Source organism: Choloepus didactylus, chromosome 3 (assembly GCF_015220235.1).
Source record: "Choloepus didactylus isolate mChoDid1 chromosome 3, mChoDid1.pri, whole genome shotgun sequence".
Taxonomy (NCBI): Eukaryota; Metazoa; Chordata; class Mammalia; order Pilosa; family Megalonychidae; genus Choloepus; species Choloepus didactylus.
In genome coordinates this window covers 155,936,041-155,951,323 of record NC_051309.1, presented here as the reverse complement: position 1 = coordinate 155,951,323, position 15,283 = coordinate 155,936,041, and the positions used below count along the sequence as shown (strand labels likewise).

The following is a 15,283-nucleotide window of genomic DNA, read 5'->3' as shown; positions in this document are numbered from 1 at the left end:
TGTTGTTGTTATTTTCTTTTTGCCTTTTCTCTGGCATGGATTAGGCATGCATTTCAAAATGTCTGGGTCTTGATTATTACCTGTGATTTTCACTATTGGAGTTGATCTAGGGACAAGTCTAGTTCAGAGAGGAAAAATTATTGCTTGTAGATGAGAGATAAATGGGTGTTTATTGTATTTCCTTTTTCTATTTATATTTTCTTTCCAACATCTAAAAGAGGACACTTCTAAATACCTATAATTCTATTTTGTTTGTGTATTTTTTTCCTGGAAAAAATGTTTCATAAAATAAGGAAAAATTTGAAAAGGATACAATTGATAACTATTTTAGTATTTGTAAAAGGAAATGATTTCAGAAGTCAGATACAGCATTTAAAATCTCACTTTGGATGTGTCCTGACTAAAGTTGCCCAAATTTTAAAATTTCCTTAAACATGCCGAGTCTTAAATATTCAAATATGCTTGAAAAATGAATAAGCATATGCTCCATGCTAGATATTCTCCTTAATTAAACAAAAAAAAATGAATAAATAATTTAAGGGAGATGTAACAAATTCAAAAATATTGAAAATGGCTTGTGTTCCAGGGAAAACAACTAGTGTTCTGTCTCTGGGTGTTGTCCTGAAAGGGCGGTGCTGCAGTTATTACACCTGTAGATGCTGATGAAAAACATCTGCAGAAAGAAATCTGCCCTTTTACTTCTTCTTGATCGTCTTTAAGATTGGGGAGAAAAATCTATTGGAGCCTTTTTTTCCGGGGTTACTGACAGATGGGTTGGGGTCTCAATGTTTGTTACTTTTTAAAAAATTAACTTTATTGAAGTATAACTTGCATATGGAAAAGTGAAGATATCTTAAGTGTGCAACTTGATAAATTTTTGCAAAGTGAACACACCCAAGGATCCAACAGCCAAACAGTAATAATAAAAAAACCCCAGATCATTAGCACCTAAAAGCTCCATTCAAGTCCTCTTCCAGTCACTTTCTACCTCCCAAGAGTAACCACTATCCTAATTTCTAACACTATAGATTAGTTTTACTTATTTTCCCTCAAATTTTATATAAATTCTGTCATATAGTATGTTTTATTTTGACATCTGGCTCCTTTCCTTCAGCAATATTTGTGATATTCATCCATATTGTTCTTGTAACTGTGGTTTGTTCATTCTCATTGATATATAACATTTCATTATATAAGTATATCTTAGTTTCTTGATCAGTTCCACTGTTGATGGACATTTGGATTGTTTCCAGTTTGTGGCTATTGTGAATAGGACCATATGCACATTATTATACATACTTTTTGGCAATTGCAGTTTATGATGACTGTAAACCTAAGAGTGGAGTTACCTAGACATAGAGTGTGCATATGTTTACCTTCTAATATATTAGATATGACCAAACAGTCTTCCAAAACAATTGCACCAATTTCCACCCCCACCAGCAGGTCATGCTAATACCATTGCCCCCACATCCTTGCCAATATTTGGTATTATCTTTTTTGTTTTAGCCACATTTGTCTGTATATCGTAGTATTTAATTGTGATTTTAATTTGGATTTACAAAGGACTAATAAAGTTGAGGAACTTAAAAGGTGTTTATTGAAAATTTGAATACCCTATTTTGTGAAATTTCTATTTGTCTTTTGCCAATTTTTCTATTGAGGTGTCTGCCTTTTTCGTATTGATTTATAGAAGTTTATTTTATACATTTTGAATATGATTCATTATATGATATATATATATTGCAAGTATATTCTTGCATTTTGTAGCTTGTCTTTTATTTCTCTACTTGATGTCTAATGAAAAGACATTTTAACTTACATGCAGTCAAATTTATCTTTTATTTTTTCTTTGTGGTTACCACTTCTTATACGTTGTTTAAGAAGTCATTGTCTACCTCAAAGGGAAAGACATTCTTTTAGGTTTTCTTCTAAAAGCTTTATTATTTTGTCTTCCACATTTAGATATACTACCTTCTGGAACTGATTTTTGTATATGGAGGAGTCATGACTCACTTTTTTCCAAATGGATTTACATAAAATTCATTCACTATCATTTAGTAAAGAGATTGCCCTTTCCCCACTGCTCTACATTGTCAAACTTGCCATAATTGACTTGTATTATTAGTTGTCATCATTTGTATGTATTTGTTTCTGGACTCTCTCTTGTTTTCCTTGTATCTATTTGTCTATCTTGCACCAGTACCTCACTGTCTTAATTCAAAAGTTGTATAATAAGTTTTGCTATCAGGTAGCTTATTATCTCTGGCTTTATTTTTCATTATTGCCTTGGCTAATCTTGACCTTTTGCATTTTTTTACACATTTTGGCTTGTCAACATTTTATTTAAAAAAAGACCACTGGGATTTTGATTGTCATTGCACTGAATACATGGATCAATTTGGGAAGAATTGATACCCATAAATATTGAGTTTTCAAGTCTATAAATGTGATATATCTCTCTCCATTTATTTGTCTGCATTATTTTCTCTAAATAATGTCTTATAGATTTTTGGTGTAGAGGTCATATACATCTTTTGTTAGATGGGTATTTGATATTTGATTCTATTTTAAATACTATAATTTCTATTTTTGTTGTATGGAAGTACAATTGATTTTTGTACAATGACCTTATAAGTTAATTGATAAATTAACTTATTAATTATAATAGTTTTTTTATTAATTCTAAGAGCATAAACCTAAGAATTTCTATGAAATTTTTTATCATTATTATTGTAAATGTATTTCATTATTTTTATTTAAAAATAAAATTGACATTTTAGATAATATTAACATATTCATAGTAAGAAGCAAAACTGGTCTCTAGATGAGAATGTGGGATAGTGCATTAGCATTTAAGTAGATGCTAGAAAAATTGGCAATGTTGCCTCCTATCTGCCTTCACCTGCATGATACTCTTGATTAAATGAGTTTGCCACTCTGATCTTTAGTTTTCTCATCTGTAAAAATGGTTATATTGGACTAGTAAATTCTTAAATCCTTTTTATCAGTGTTTGACAACTCAGACAATTTTTAGGTAAATGCTTATGCTTTCAAATTTTCTCTATTTCTTCTGCTCTTCCCCACATGGCATTGAGGGGTCAGTGGGCCTCATGCTCTCGTGGTAGAGATGGGGGAGAGTGATGGGACCAAGCCCACTCAGCATTTCCATTTCCCCTGCTAAGGGACACTTGAGAACGTCTAACTCTTCTGGATGCCACTCATTGGCTGTGGGGAAAATGGGATTTTGTCTCAGGTTCACCTCTCTAGACACTTCCATCCTCTAATGCCTCCTAACTATTCCCATGTCATGTGAAATGCTGGATGGTAGTTTTCTCTGAGAAGTTTGAATACTTTTCACTCCATGCTCTGAAACATAGACAGTTAGTCCCAATGTTCCTAGAACCTCCATACCACTTTCATGAGGGGGATTAACTTAGAGAGAAGGAAAATGGGAGCTTTATGTTCAACTTCTTCCTCTTCCATCTGTATTCTTCTTTTCCATACAGTCCACTGGGTTAGAGGGTAGTTCTTCATATCTTTTGCATGATGCTTTGTTTTCCCCATTTTTGGCATCACAAAACTCTATGATCTAGTTCTCTAAGTCTGGCTTCTAATGTATTAGTGGCAACTAAAATTATGTTTTTAAAAATCCTTTCTTATCTAAGGAAAACCGGATATTCAAGGCCATCTTCTTTCCATGGATCCAGAATTCTTGCTGGATGTCAAAATCTTGATTCCCCCTTTCTTATTTTATTTGTCTTATAACAATCCTAATCTTCCTTGAGGTAAGTGGACACCCATTACAGAAAGGTAAGCTCAAACACAGAGAAATACAAAAGCATTGCATTTGGATATATTTCCAAAAAATAGCATCCATGTTACATGATGGCTTATCACTTCCCTCATATTCATTTGTCTTCTTTCCTCGTCCTGACATATGAATTTGTGCAAATGTTATCAAATTTTATGTGACTACAATAAGGAATTGTTATGCAAATTATGTCAAATAGCATGGTAAGATATTTATGCCAGGTAAGTCAACTCTGTCATATCTATGTTAACAGATATTCAATAGATTGCAATTGGGTATCTACATATTAGGAACCCCTGTGCTGTGTTCTCAGCATTGAATTAAGCACTGAAGGGGAGAGAGGAGAGGCCCAAGGTTTAAAAAAAGTTGCCCTTGAGGAACTTAAAATATAGTTGGGGAGACACAACAGCACAAGACAACCCTGGAAGGCTATATAAATTATAGGCATTGACTGCAATTGCTGCACAAGATCACTGAATGATAAGATCAGCAGAGTCCAAAGTACCTGGGGATCACTTCATGGAGAAGTTTGGCATTAAAGCTTTGACAGACCGGTAAATTTGGAAAGTACTGAAAAGTAAGAATTGAACCACAATCAAAATGGTACTATGATAGAATAATGTGGCAGACATTAGACTTTCTGCCTGACTAGTGCAGTTATATTGACGAATAATGTAAAATCCATGGAATGCTCAGAAGGCGTAAACAAACAAACAAAATAGTATATCCAGTACACAAATTATGTAATTTTTAGCTACTTCTTGCATGGGTCTCCTAAAGCTCAAATTGTGAAAATTTAGTATCATAAGGTGTAAAATGGGAAATGTTTGACCCTTTAAGGAAATAAGCCATCAGATACCAATGTGATTTTTGAAATTGATCACCTTGTAGTAAATCCTTTCAAGGAGCATGAAACCTGATTAGGTAACTACAATTTTCCTAATCTAAAAGGGTTAAGGGAACAGAGATTAAAGGAAGATTACTTTGGAGTGACTTGAAGTTGTGCTAGGAGTACCCACAGGAGAAAGAGTGTGGGGTGCTCCCCCCCTCTCAGAGCTATAGAGATGGGCTCCAAGGAGACTCAGTGGTGACTTTAATGTGTGTCCCTTGCAGTTTGGGGGTGGTGGTGGATACAGTGGACTAGTTTCTGATGAAACCAAGAGATGAGCTAGTGAACAATGTCTGGTTGAACAAAGTAGAGGTGCTGAATTGGCAATTAGCCTTCATTCCCAAGGTTTGTGGGAGAATAACCTATGGAACAAATGTCGGCCATGAGTGCAAGAGAGCTGTCATGAGGTTGTCTTAAGTCCCATCCCGTGAGGCTGCCCAGAGGCTGCCTGGTCTCAGCAGATAGAAGCTGAAGCACCACCTGGGGTTGTGGAAGTAGTAAGTGATAAAGTGAGACAGTATGTCCCACATCAAGGAAAGTAAAGATGAAAGGAAAGTACAGATGAAACTTCCCCAGTGATTGAAGAGAAGGGATTGCCAAAGAACCCAGAAAGCATCCCTAGTTTTAAATACATGCCAGCCCCAGAGAGTGGAGCCCTCTTAGCTCAGTACCCGGAAAGTAAATACTTTCCTTTTCCCTTTACTTCTTTCCCCCACCTTCCCTCTATCACTTTCATATTCCAGAGGCATCAGGAAACAAAGTTAACCAGCTGAGGAAGAAGGATGTGGAGGGAAAATATGGGACCAGCATATCCCTCTCCACTAGCTGTTGATTTCCACTTAGAGCAGATCGTGGCTATGGCATGCGGTTCAGGGATGGAGATGATTTAAACTTTAAACCAGCTTTTTAAATGCAGCTGGGTTTTCTAAATTCTGAATTAAAAATGTTTTTAATAATGTAAAGAAACTGTAAGATTTTTTTTTTTTTTAAGCTCTGCAGGGTGGGAGGTCCACAATAAAAGATGTTATGCAGATTTCGGTCTGTACCTTGAAGTTAGGAACTGTTGTTGATGTGAGTGAAAGTCCTTTCCTAGCTTCTTTATTTGTAGTAATAGATATTATACTCTTTCAAAATATACAGTATGAGGAGTTGAGTCCAAAAACTGTGTTTCTTAATCTATTCCTATCAGGGATGCAGCTACTGGAAATGCCTCTTTATATTCAATGCATTTTCTTCTTGGTGCTGTTACTAGTGGTTTTCTTCTTAGACACCTGTTAATGAGAGGTTGAGAAGGGGCAACCAGGGCAAGGTTGGCCAGCCTTCAGGTTAATCTGAATCTGCATGCCTTTTCTTCCTTCCAGTTCTTTGTATGCTCTGTGTCCTCTCCCTGGAAAGACATACTTCACATACTTGTCTGCCAGATTTTTTTAATCTTTCAAAGTCCTCTCTTTTGTGAAATTTTCTTAGATCACACAGGACTGAATGTCAGTTAGTAAGCACAAGTTCAGCCATTCTGATTGATTTTTTTTAGGTTTACCCATTCTGCTTATAGAATATTCTTTTCTACTGTTACTTTAACGTATTATGTGCTGTTTAATAATGATATTTTTACCATTCCATCAATTACTTGGAATAATTGTTTACAGATTTATTTCCTCCACTAAACTGCCTTTTTTTTTTTTTTTTTGGTGTCATTGTTTGCTGATTTTGGTTTCTCTAGGTCTATCAAAGACCCTGGCTTGCAGTAGGAGCTCAGTAGATCATTTGGTAAATTGGATTGCGTATACCCAAGTATAGATAAGGACCAGCTTCTTTGAGTGAAACTTGAAGTATATCATAATTTCTTGGAGGGCTTCTTCAAGCTAAAAATCCTCAGCAAAATCGAGGGGAACCACTGGAGCAGAGTGGTTGAGAGCTTACTGATCTTCCTGAAATACTATTCAGTCATTTCCCCCACCTGCTCAAAGATCTCCAATAGCTCTATTTCCTTTGCCATCAGAGAGTTTGATTAATAAATAGGCAATTTGATAAAATCCAGTACGGCATGATTTAATCATTCCACTATATGGCTTACTAGGGCAGTGATTCTCAGTGGTGGAGCAAGATATATTTTAACAGAAGAACAATGATAATAATGGTGATAACAATAATATTGATAGTTACATTAGCCAACATTCATTAGTGCTTAGCTTGGTATTGTGCTATGTCCATTATATGTGTGTATCTCATTTAACTATCATTTCAGCCCTGGGTAGTAGAAAGAATTATCATTCCCATATTGCAGATGAAAAATGAAGGCTTACAGAGTTTAATTTACTTGTCCAGGATGACACAGTACAATATAGTAAGATGTAGCTATATGACTATTATCATAGCAACTGCTATAGTCAATTAATTGATGTTTCTAACTATAAATGTTTCTTTGGTCAAAGAACTTTCTCAAGAGGTGACTTTAAGATTCTTACCTATGTGACAGTCTTTTCTGGAAAGCTATTGCTCAGACTTGAATTTCTTATCCTCCAATCTGAACATTCAGATAATGATGCAGTAAAATCTTTTATGGGATACTCCTCAGGATTGTTATATGCTAAGGGAGGGCATAAGATATATTTTCATAACATCTGACTTCTGTAAGGTAGTTTCTTCCTCCTTGCAGCATAGAAAAGCTCTGAAATTGCATCTCATAAGGAGGGTAATCTACAATTATTTACATAGAGTTATTCCACAATATCTCATTTTGTCACTTTTGTGGAAAGATAGAAAAACACCCAAACTTTCATGAGTATTTTAAAACCCATCCTCACTGGGAGAGGGAGGAAAATAAGTTTATATAATTGCAAATTCTATTTCAGTCAATTGTAATTCAAGTAAATGTTCTGTCACAACATGACTTACATCTTGTCTTTTGAAATGATGGCAGGTAATGTCTTTCTTGTTCCCATGCAAGGAAAGAGGGAAAGACAAAACAGGGTTGACTGCCACAGTCACCTGTGTTCTCAGCTGCAAGGGAGAGAGAACCTTTGGGAAAGTTAGGTGGCATTTAAAGCAAGTTGTTCACAAGGCAGTTGCTGAATGGAGTGGAATATTTTTTCAAATGATTTTCTTCTCTGACCTTTATTCCTAATGAAGCTTCTTTTCTTAAAAAGCATTTAAAGAGTAAAAAGAAAGATTCTTTTTATTAATTTCTTTTCTCTTTGCCCACAGAACCTAAAGAAATGGTGTTACCCAGCAAGAAATCTGCTGTCTTTTATGAAAAATCAGGCCAAGGTAATGCTTATTTTGAATTGATATTTTTTCAGTCAGTTTAACTTTGATATGTTAAATTAGATGATTAGATGGCTTTCCTTGAGAACTGGTTTTAGATATTAAATGACCCATCAAAAATGCAAATATTATTTGAAAAATAGAGGGACAGATTTATGATGATTACATATTTGTGAATTCAGTAATAAATGGCTTAATATATAATAAACTTATTTTATTTTATTTAAGATACATATAAACTCATTTTAAACTGCAAATAATAAATGAAGACTTGGGGTAGGAAGCGTAACTTCTGTTAACATGGTAAAATGTCTAGCATCTGTGCACCCAAAGTAACAAAATTTCCTTCTTCCCAACATGAGAATGAAAGAACCATCCTGTATGTTGCAAAGTCCAAGTGCTTTGGTCTGATAAAAGCTCCCAAAGGGGCTATAATCTAGGATGTGTGCATTTGTGAGGAGGGTGGGAGCAAAATGTGGAGGAGTAGATGGGGGTGGGAGAACATATATGACCAAAAGAAATGATGTTCATATCATCGTCTCTCTAAGATGGCCCTTTAGGTTAGTTGAAATAGAGGTGTTTGCCACCATATAAAATTTCTGTTAAGAAGACAGAGAGTATAATGTATTTATGCTCTGCCTCTCCTATCTCAAATAGGGTCTGCACATTTAAATTTCAGTGTTGAAATAGTGGAAGTGAATACATGCTAGTGAAGGTGCTATTTTTATACAAATGGGACCTTTCAGCTTTTGTCAATTGTACTCAACACTAGCACACTCATTTTGCGTGGGATGAACTCGGGCAGTGGGGCTCAAAGAACAATCTGTTGGATTATCAGGCGCTTTTGCATGTGCAGATACCTGAAGGTTCTACGTTTGACTTATAAAAAGGGCATTTAAATACCTTTTCATGTAGTGTTTTATTCCATGAGGTTACTGGTGTTTTAGTCACAATAGTCATAGTTTTGTCACTTGATCATCCAAAGATAGAGCCAACTTTAATTAGTCAGGTCAAACTACCCTTGTAAGTACTCAGCAAATTTGTAATAGTACAAAACTACTTACAGACTGTTAGTACATTTAAATTTTACATAGGTTTGTATGTCTGAGAAATAGATTGAATTTCAATTGGGAAAATTTGATGGTTGTAATTTATTTTTCCTTCTGTAAGAATATTAAGTTTTATTGTCACACATATTTAACCTCTGTAGGAAATTAAATGGGATATTAAGGATTCAGCAATTTTTTATATATTCTAGGTCAAAATATAGGCTTGTTATAAGCACAGTTTTGAGAATGGGAAATATACTGGTACATAAAACTGGTGTATGGTATTACTTACATTAAAAAGCAATAAGAAATAGGTTATAAATATGTTGTTTAGAGATTGCTTTCATTGTGATTTCTTATTGGATGTAGCGAATTCTGTAGATGTAGTACATGGTAAGATTTAAAAGGATAAAAGTCTTGTGATATTTTAAGAGCTTACGATACATAATATTTTATGTTATTTATCCCATACCTATTATAATAATACCAAGCATCAAACTTGCAGGTACGTTAATAATTTAATGAATATAAATTTAAGTGACAGTCAGAAATACTTCTGTGGTATGTATGAAGAGTGAGATGCAGTTGTCACAATGCCTGAATTAGATTCCATGCCTGATATATACTATGATTTACAGGAACATAATTATAACATCAGGCAAAACATGCTGTCAAAAAGTATTTAAACTTCAAGTCAGAGAATAAATTATTCAATATTTTCATGCAGAAGTGATTCAAAAGGAATTTACATGAGAAGGAGCTATTAGGATAATTTTTAAAGAATGTGCCTTTTCCAGTTTTATGATTTTTGTCCTTTGCAAAAGTTCTTGGTCTTCTTGACCCTAGGGATGTTCTGTCTCTTGACATCTAGGGATGCTCTGTCTCTTTGAAACTTGTAAAAATCTCCCAAAACTGTAAACCATAGTATTGTCTAGAATTGGCTCCTGCTAATATTCAGCTTCTTCCATGGATCCCCCATCTATCTCATACTCAATTGTTTCTCTCTTACTTCACTACTTACTCTAAATATTCTTATCTTTTCTGGTGCTGACTTTTCCACTCTGAATGCCCAGCCTTATTCCAAAGCTATAATCTTAAAACTTCCTTTTAAGAAGTCTTCTGAGACCCTCGTCATACTACAACTTTCTCTTTCCCTTAGCCTGCACTCTCTCAGTAAGGCACAGAGGTGTAGTAAATGTCACACTGCTATTGATTTTCACATATTGCTTTATAATAGTTCTCATATGTATGTGTCTATGTACGTATAGATACACAACTATATATGGTCTTATTTTATTACATCTAAAGGTACACACAGAGACACAGAGTTGTTTTCTTCAATATGATTATGAACTCCCTGAGAGCAGTAAGATCTTTCTGTCAACCATTTTTACTCCCACTTGTGAGTGAAGTAGACAAACTCTGAATGAATGAGCTCCTGGAACCTCCAGGATTCCTATAGAAATATTATTTAAAAGGCTAAAAAATACCTTTGGACTACCAGAGTTATGATTTAGCTGTGTTTTATATTAATTGGGACAACGTTGAAAGCCCATTCTCCCTTTAGCATATCTTTTCAAGGAGAATCAAATCTAAATTCAAATCAATTAATTTATAGAGCCATGTTGAAACACATGCTCTTTACCTGCTGGACATTGCTTAATTCTATCACTCATTGACTTTGTGCCACTTAGCACATGTCACTGGAGAAAAATTTAACCTGAGCTACTCAACAAAAGCATTTCTACCTAAGAGCAAAATATTGCCTAATAGAACTCTACCAATTAATATCTTAAATCAGAATCAACAGGAAAAAAAGTTGTAATTTTTCACCTCGTTCATTCATTCCTTCATCTACCCATCCATTTTATATTTACCTACTATATTCACAAATGCTTTAAGGGAAAGGGCTACACGCAGAACTGGAGATTCTCTCTCTTATTCTATACATAGAAACACACGGAGACACACACATATAATAAAAACATACATACATACAGAGGCCCCCAAAATCCCTTTGCATGCTGGTAGAAGTTATCTATAGCTCCTTATCATTTTTCACACAAATTTCAGTTTCGTCCATGTTGTACTATACATCATCAATCATGTGGATGCTTGCAAGCCATTAAAACCATTCCTAGTAGCTATTTTTTAAGTCTTCAATAATTGTTGAATCTCATGCCTAGGGATTTTGTGGCCATTTTGTTATGTGTGTGTATGTTTGTGTGACATAACATATCCATAGCTCTTTCTACAGTGCAGTCTCTCTAGTCTATGATCCTAAAAGTATCTACACGGTAGGTATTGAAATCTGGGTAGGGATGTGATGATTTGGGAGATTGATAAGCAGTTATGTCTATTGGGATTGGAGCAGGTCCTTTGTGCATTGGACCTCCCTGTAGAGGACGAAGTACTTTGTGGGAACTGGCTTTAGCAGATGTGTTTGTTTTCATTTCTTCAGTTTTGCAGTGCTAGCACATCTTTAGAAGGGGAGTCAGGTCATAGGAGGCAGAGTCTGGGCAGTAGCAAAGAATTTGTCACATGGGATGTCACTAGAATTTGCAAGTGCACACATGCATATATATGTATATAAATGTCCCATTTCTTCTCTCTGTATTTTAAAGCACTTGGCTTTTAAAAAATATTGCCACTAGATGTCAGCAGCAACCTCCTAGGGTTCATGTGGCCTTAAATTTGGAATCAAAAAAATAAATTGGTACTTTATTAGAACTTATCTGAGACTACCAGTAGGCACTTACTTTGAAGTTCAAAATCTGTTTTTTAAGGTATGAGAAGAATTAATATTATAAAGCATAAAATATTTTGAAATGATTTTCTGAACTGGTTTCTGTTCACATATATTACATTATTTTAACTTTCAGCATTCTCTAAACCAATGAGAGGGAATGAAGAATTATAGGTCAGGCCAAGGAATTTGTCAGATATTGTACCTGATGCCATAGCTTTAAACTTGTTTTCACACTTTATGATTCATTTATGCCATCATTGCATGAGTGTTTGTGCTTTGGGTTTGTTTCATTCTTTTTTGGTAGAAGTCTTTTTGGTGCTACAGCACATCAGAAGACTGTGTGGTATTAATTTTTTAGCATCCACACCTGTGCCCTGTTTACTTTGTAATGTCTAAACTTTCCTGGATCTGTGCTCTGTTGTTATAAAATAGTCTGAATATTTTGATAGGTGCTAAAGAATATTACCGATGTCTACTTATGGTTGACAAAGGAAACAACTCCCACATATGAAAAAAGTGATATTTTCCATGAATACATAAAATTGCTTAGTCCTGGAAATAATTGGTGAAACCACCTCAAATGGTTTTTTTTCCCCCCAAATGAATAAGAAAAGAAAATTGTAGTATTGGCCAATATTCAGTAGACACTGATAATAATATTTTAGTAATGCAGTTCATTTTTGGTCAAATCAGATTCACATTAGCAGGCAATACAATCTGTTGGATTTCAGTATCAGTTAGAACTCAGTTTTATGAGATTGGCTGGAATCGACCAAGTACCAAGTATATTTGTATGTGACTATAAGAAACGTGGGATTGTTCCCATTTCTCTCCCTCAGAAGAATTTTGCCATAAGTCAATTTTTTTTGAAGTATGTCTTAGGAAAAGCTGAAAAAGAGAATTATGAAAACATTTCTTTTACTGAAGCAAGTTCTACCAAGGAAAATACTAATTTAAATGTTATATCCCTATATTTTCAAGATTTAAAAAAATCTATTTGGTGCAGTGAGGTTGGGGGCTAGCTCAACTAGTACAAAGACTTAAGAAATTATTCCTTTCATGCTGAAGTTGTTACATTGGAGAATTGTTGGTTTAACTTCATAAGACTATCACTCAGTTTCTTATATTTTGCATTTCTTTTTGAACACTACTAATAAATGAAGGACTTACCAAATTTTTCCCAAGACTATGGTTGTTATTCTTTAATTATGTTTACAGGTGATGAGGCAAACATTTGGAGTTGTGCTGCCTTTATTTGATCCATGTAATTTCCTCTCATGGTACACGTACAATGAGCAAGTGCTGTTGATAAATGGAAGGTGCCTTAATAGCCAGATGTTCAGTTAAGGCACTCAACATTGAACCTGGTATGGAAGTGCACAGCTTGCTTGATCTATAATAGTCCATCCTGAGTATGTCGTACTTAACCCCTAGTAGGGGTCAGAGCTGGGATCTGAACAGGACATCTGTCTTTAGTCTGTCATTTTCCTCATCATTTATTCACAGGGTATTTTGAAGAGAGATGCTGCCAATTTTAACAAAATGTTTTAACTCCACACTAAGAAACAAAGTCCCACTTCCATATACACCCACTGTATTTCTTCTTGATATGTTCTTTCATCTGTACATTGACATGTATTAAGTCAGACTATAGAGAAGATGTGGTTCCCTTTTGACTGCCCCATAAATTCAACCATCTCAGCATGACATCCAAAGACCACTTTTCCACTGCTGCAACCTAAGTCTTCCCAACCTCATTTCTACCTGGTTCCTTACCCAGATGTTGCCCACAAGCCCAACCTGTTTGATCTTAACCTATGAATTTATACCTTGAAGACTTTGTATTTACCTTTCTCTCTACTTAGAATTTAACTTTCTCCATACCACCGCCCCCCGACCCCCCCCCCCCACTTCTTGTTCTTCATTTCAGAGACAGCAGAGGGTAGCCTGGGTTCAAATCCTAGATTGGCCACTTAATAGTTTATTGCTGCATGATCTTAGGCAGACTGTTTACCTTTCTGGGCCCCATCTTGGTTTTTTCTACCAAACTGGAGAAGAAAAATACTTAAATAATTAAGTGACTTAGTGTTAACATTAAACTAGAATTGTCCCTGGCATTTAGAAAATGCTTAATAAATATTAGCCATTAGTAATTCCATCAAGTCAGTTTCAAAATACACTTGCATAAAATTTATTCTCAAACTTATTATCCTGTATGAAGTCCTTATTAATCTCATAGGTGTTTCTTTGCAGTTCTATCTGCCTACCCCACCAGTACTTTTACATTCATTAATCTGTAAATCTTAACCTCTTGGTATATTATTTTTCTTATCAATAAAACTGGATGATAATACTAACTATACCTCGGGTTATTGTGAAGACAAAGTTTGAAAATAGGAATAATAGCAGCAATGGTAATAGTTACTATTTATCCTGCTCTTGTTATGTGTGAGAAACTGAGGTGGGGCTTTACTTACATTAACCTGTCACTGAACACACATACACTTGTTTGGGGAAGTGATGGACAGGGTGTTGATGTATTCACATTTAGACATTTAGATCTATTGAGTAAGTACAAAAATCAAACAGGAATTGAAATAAAGGTTTAGGGTTCAAAAGAGAAGTTACAGCTTGATGTGGAGTTTGGAAATTATCCATATTGAATTTGATCAAAGCTGTGTGAAAGGATGGATGACTTATCTGAGAGAAAAGGAAGACAGAAAACAGTAGCCATGAAAGAACACTCATATACTCACACAATCATGCACACACAATCACACACGTACACACAGTCACACACTCCCACTTTCATATGGATGAGGTTCAGGTCATGCTTTTCTCCAGTTTTTGTAAAGTAGGGTGTATAATAATGTATTCTTGAAACTAATGCATTTATACTTTTAAGGTCCATGTTGAAAATATTGCCATATATAACATTATTGTGAATGAACATACTAAGATGAAACTACTCCCGAATTGTTTTTGACCTGATATAAGTAACATTAGCAACAGCAATTGATCATGTAATAAAAGTGTTACTGTCCATTTTGTTTGACATTTGATGTAATTGGTGGTTCGATGGCTGAGCATAGATCAGACATTGCACATCTCTATAGGATGTATAAAGGGCTTTAAAGATTGTCTGCTTTTACTTGTTGGACAATAAGAGATATGCTTTCCATTATTAGATGCTTTTTCTTATGAATTTATTAGAATTGCTAAAATTTAATATTTCACTGTTCTCTCTCTAGTAGTTATCAGGAAACTTCTGGTAGACATCTCATTTTTAAATATGTTGTTTTGGAGTTTGGGAAACTTTATTTCTTGAGGAAGCTACCCCACCCACATTTCGTATGGTACTTGCCAACCATGGATAATAATAGCAAATATTTATTAGCTACTTACTGAGTGCCAGACGGTGTTCTAAATGCTTTATGTACGTATTCTCATTTATATCTCACAACAGCACTATGAATTAGGGCTACTCTTATCTCTGTTTTTGTTTTCTCTTATTATAG

The 15,283-nt window shown here is 34.9% G+C and overlaps 1 protein-coding gene across 1 annotated transcript in view; it reads left to right on the top strand.

Moving 5' to 3' along the window:
• INPP4B (inositol polyphosphate-4-phosphatase type II B) overlaps window positions 1–15,283 on the top strand; it is an 877,116-nt gene that overhangs the window by 153,333 nt on the left and 708,500 nt on the right. Inside the window, exon 2 of the mRNA XM_037830717.1 lies at window positions 7,908–7,970. The gene's annotated coding sequence lies outside the window, so the exon portion shown is untranslated. The remainder of the gene's footprint in view (window positions 1–7,907; window positions 7,971–15,283) is intronic.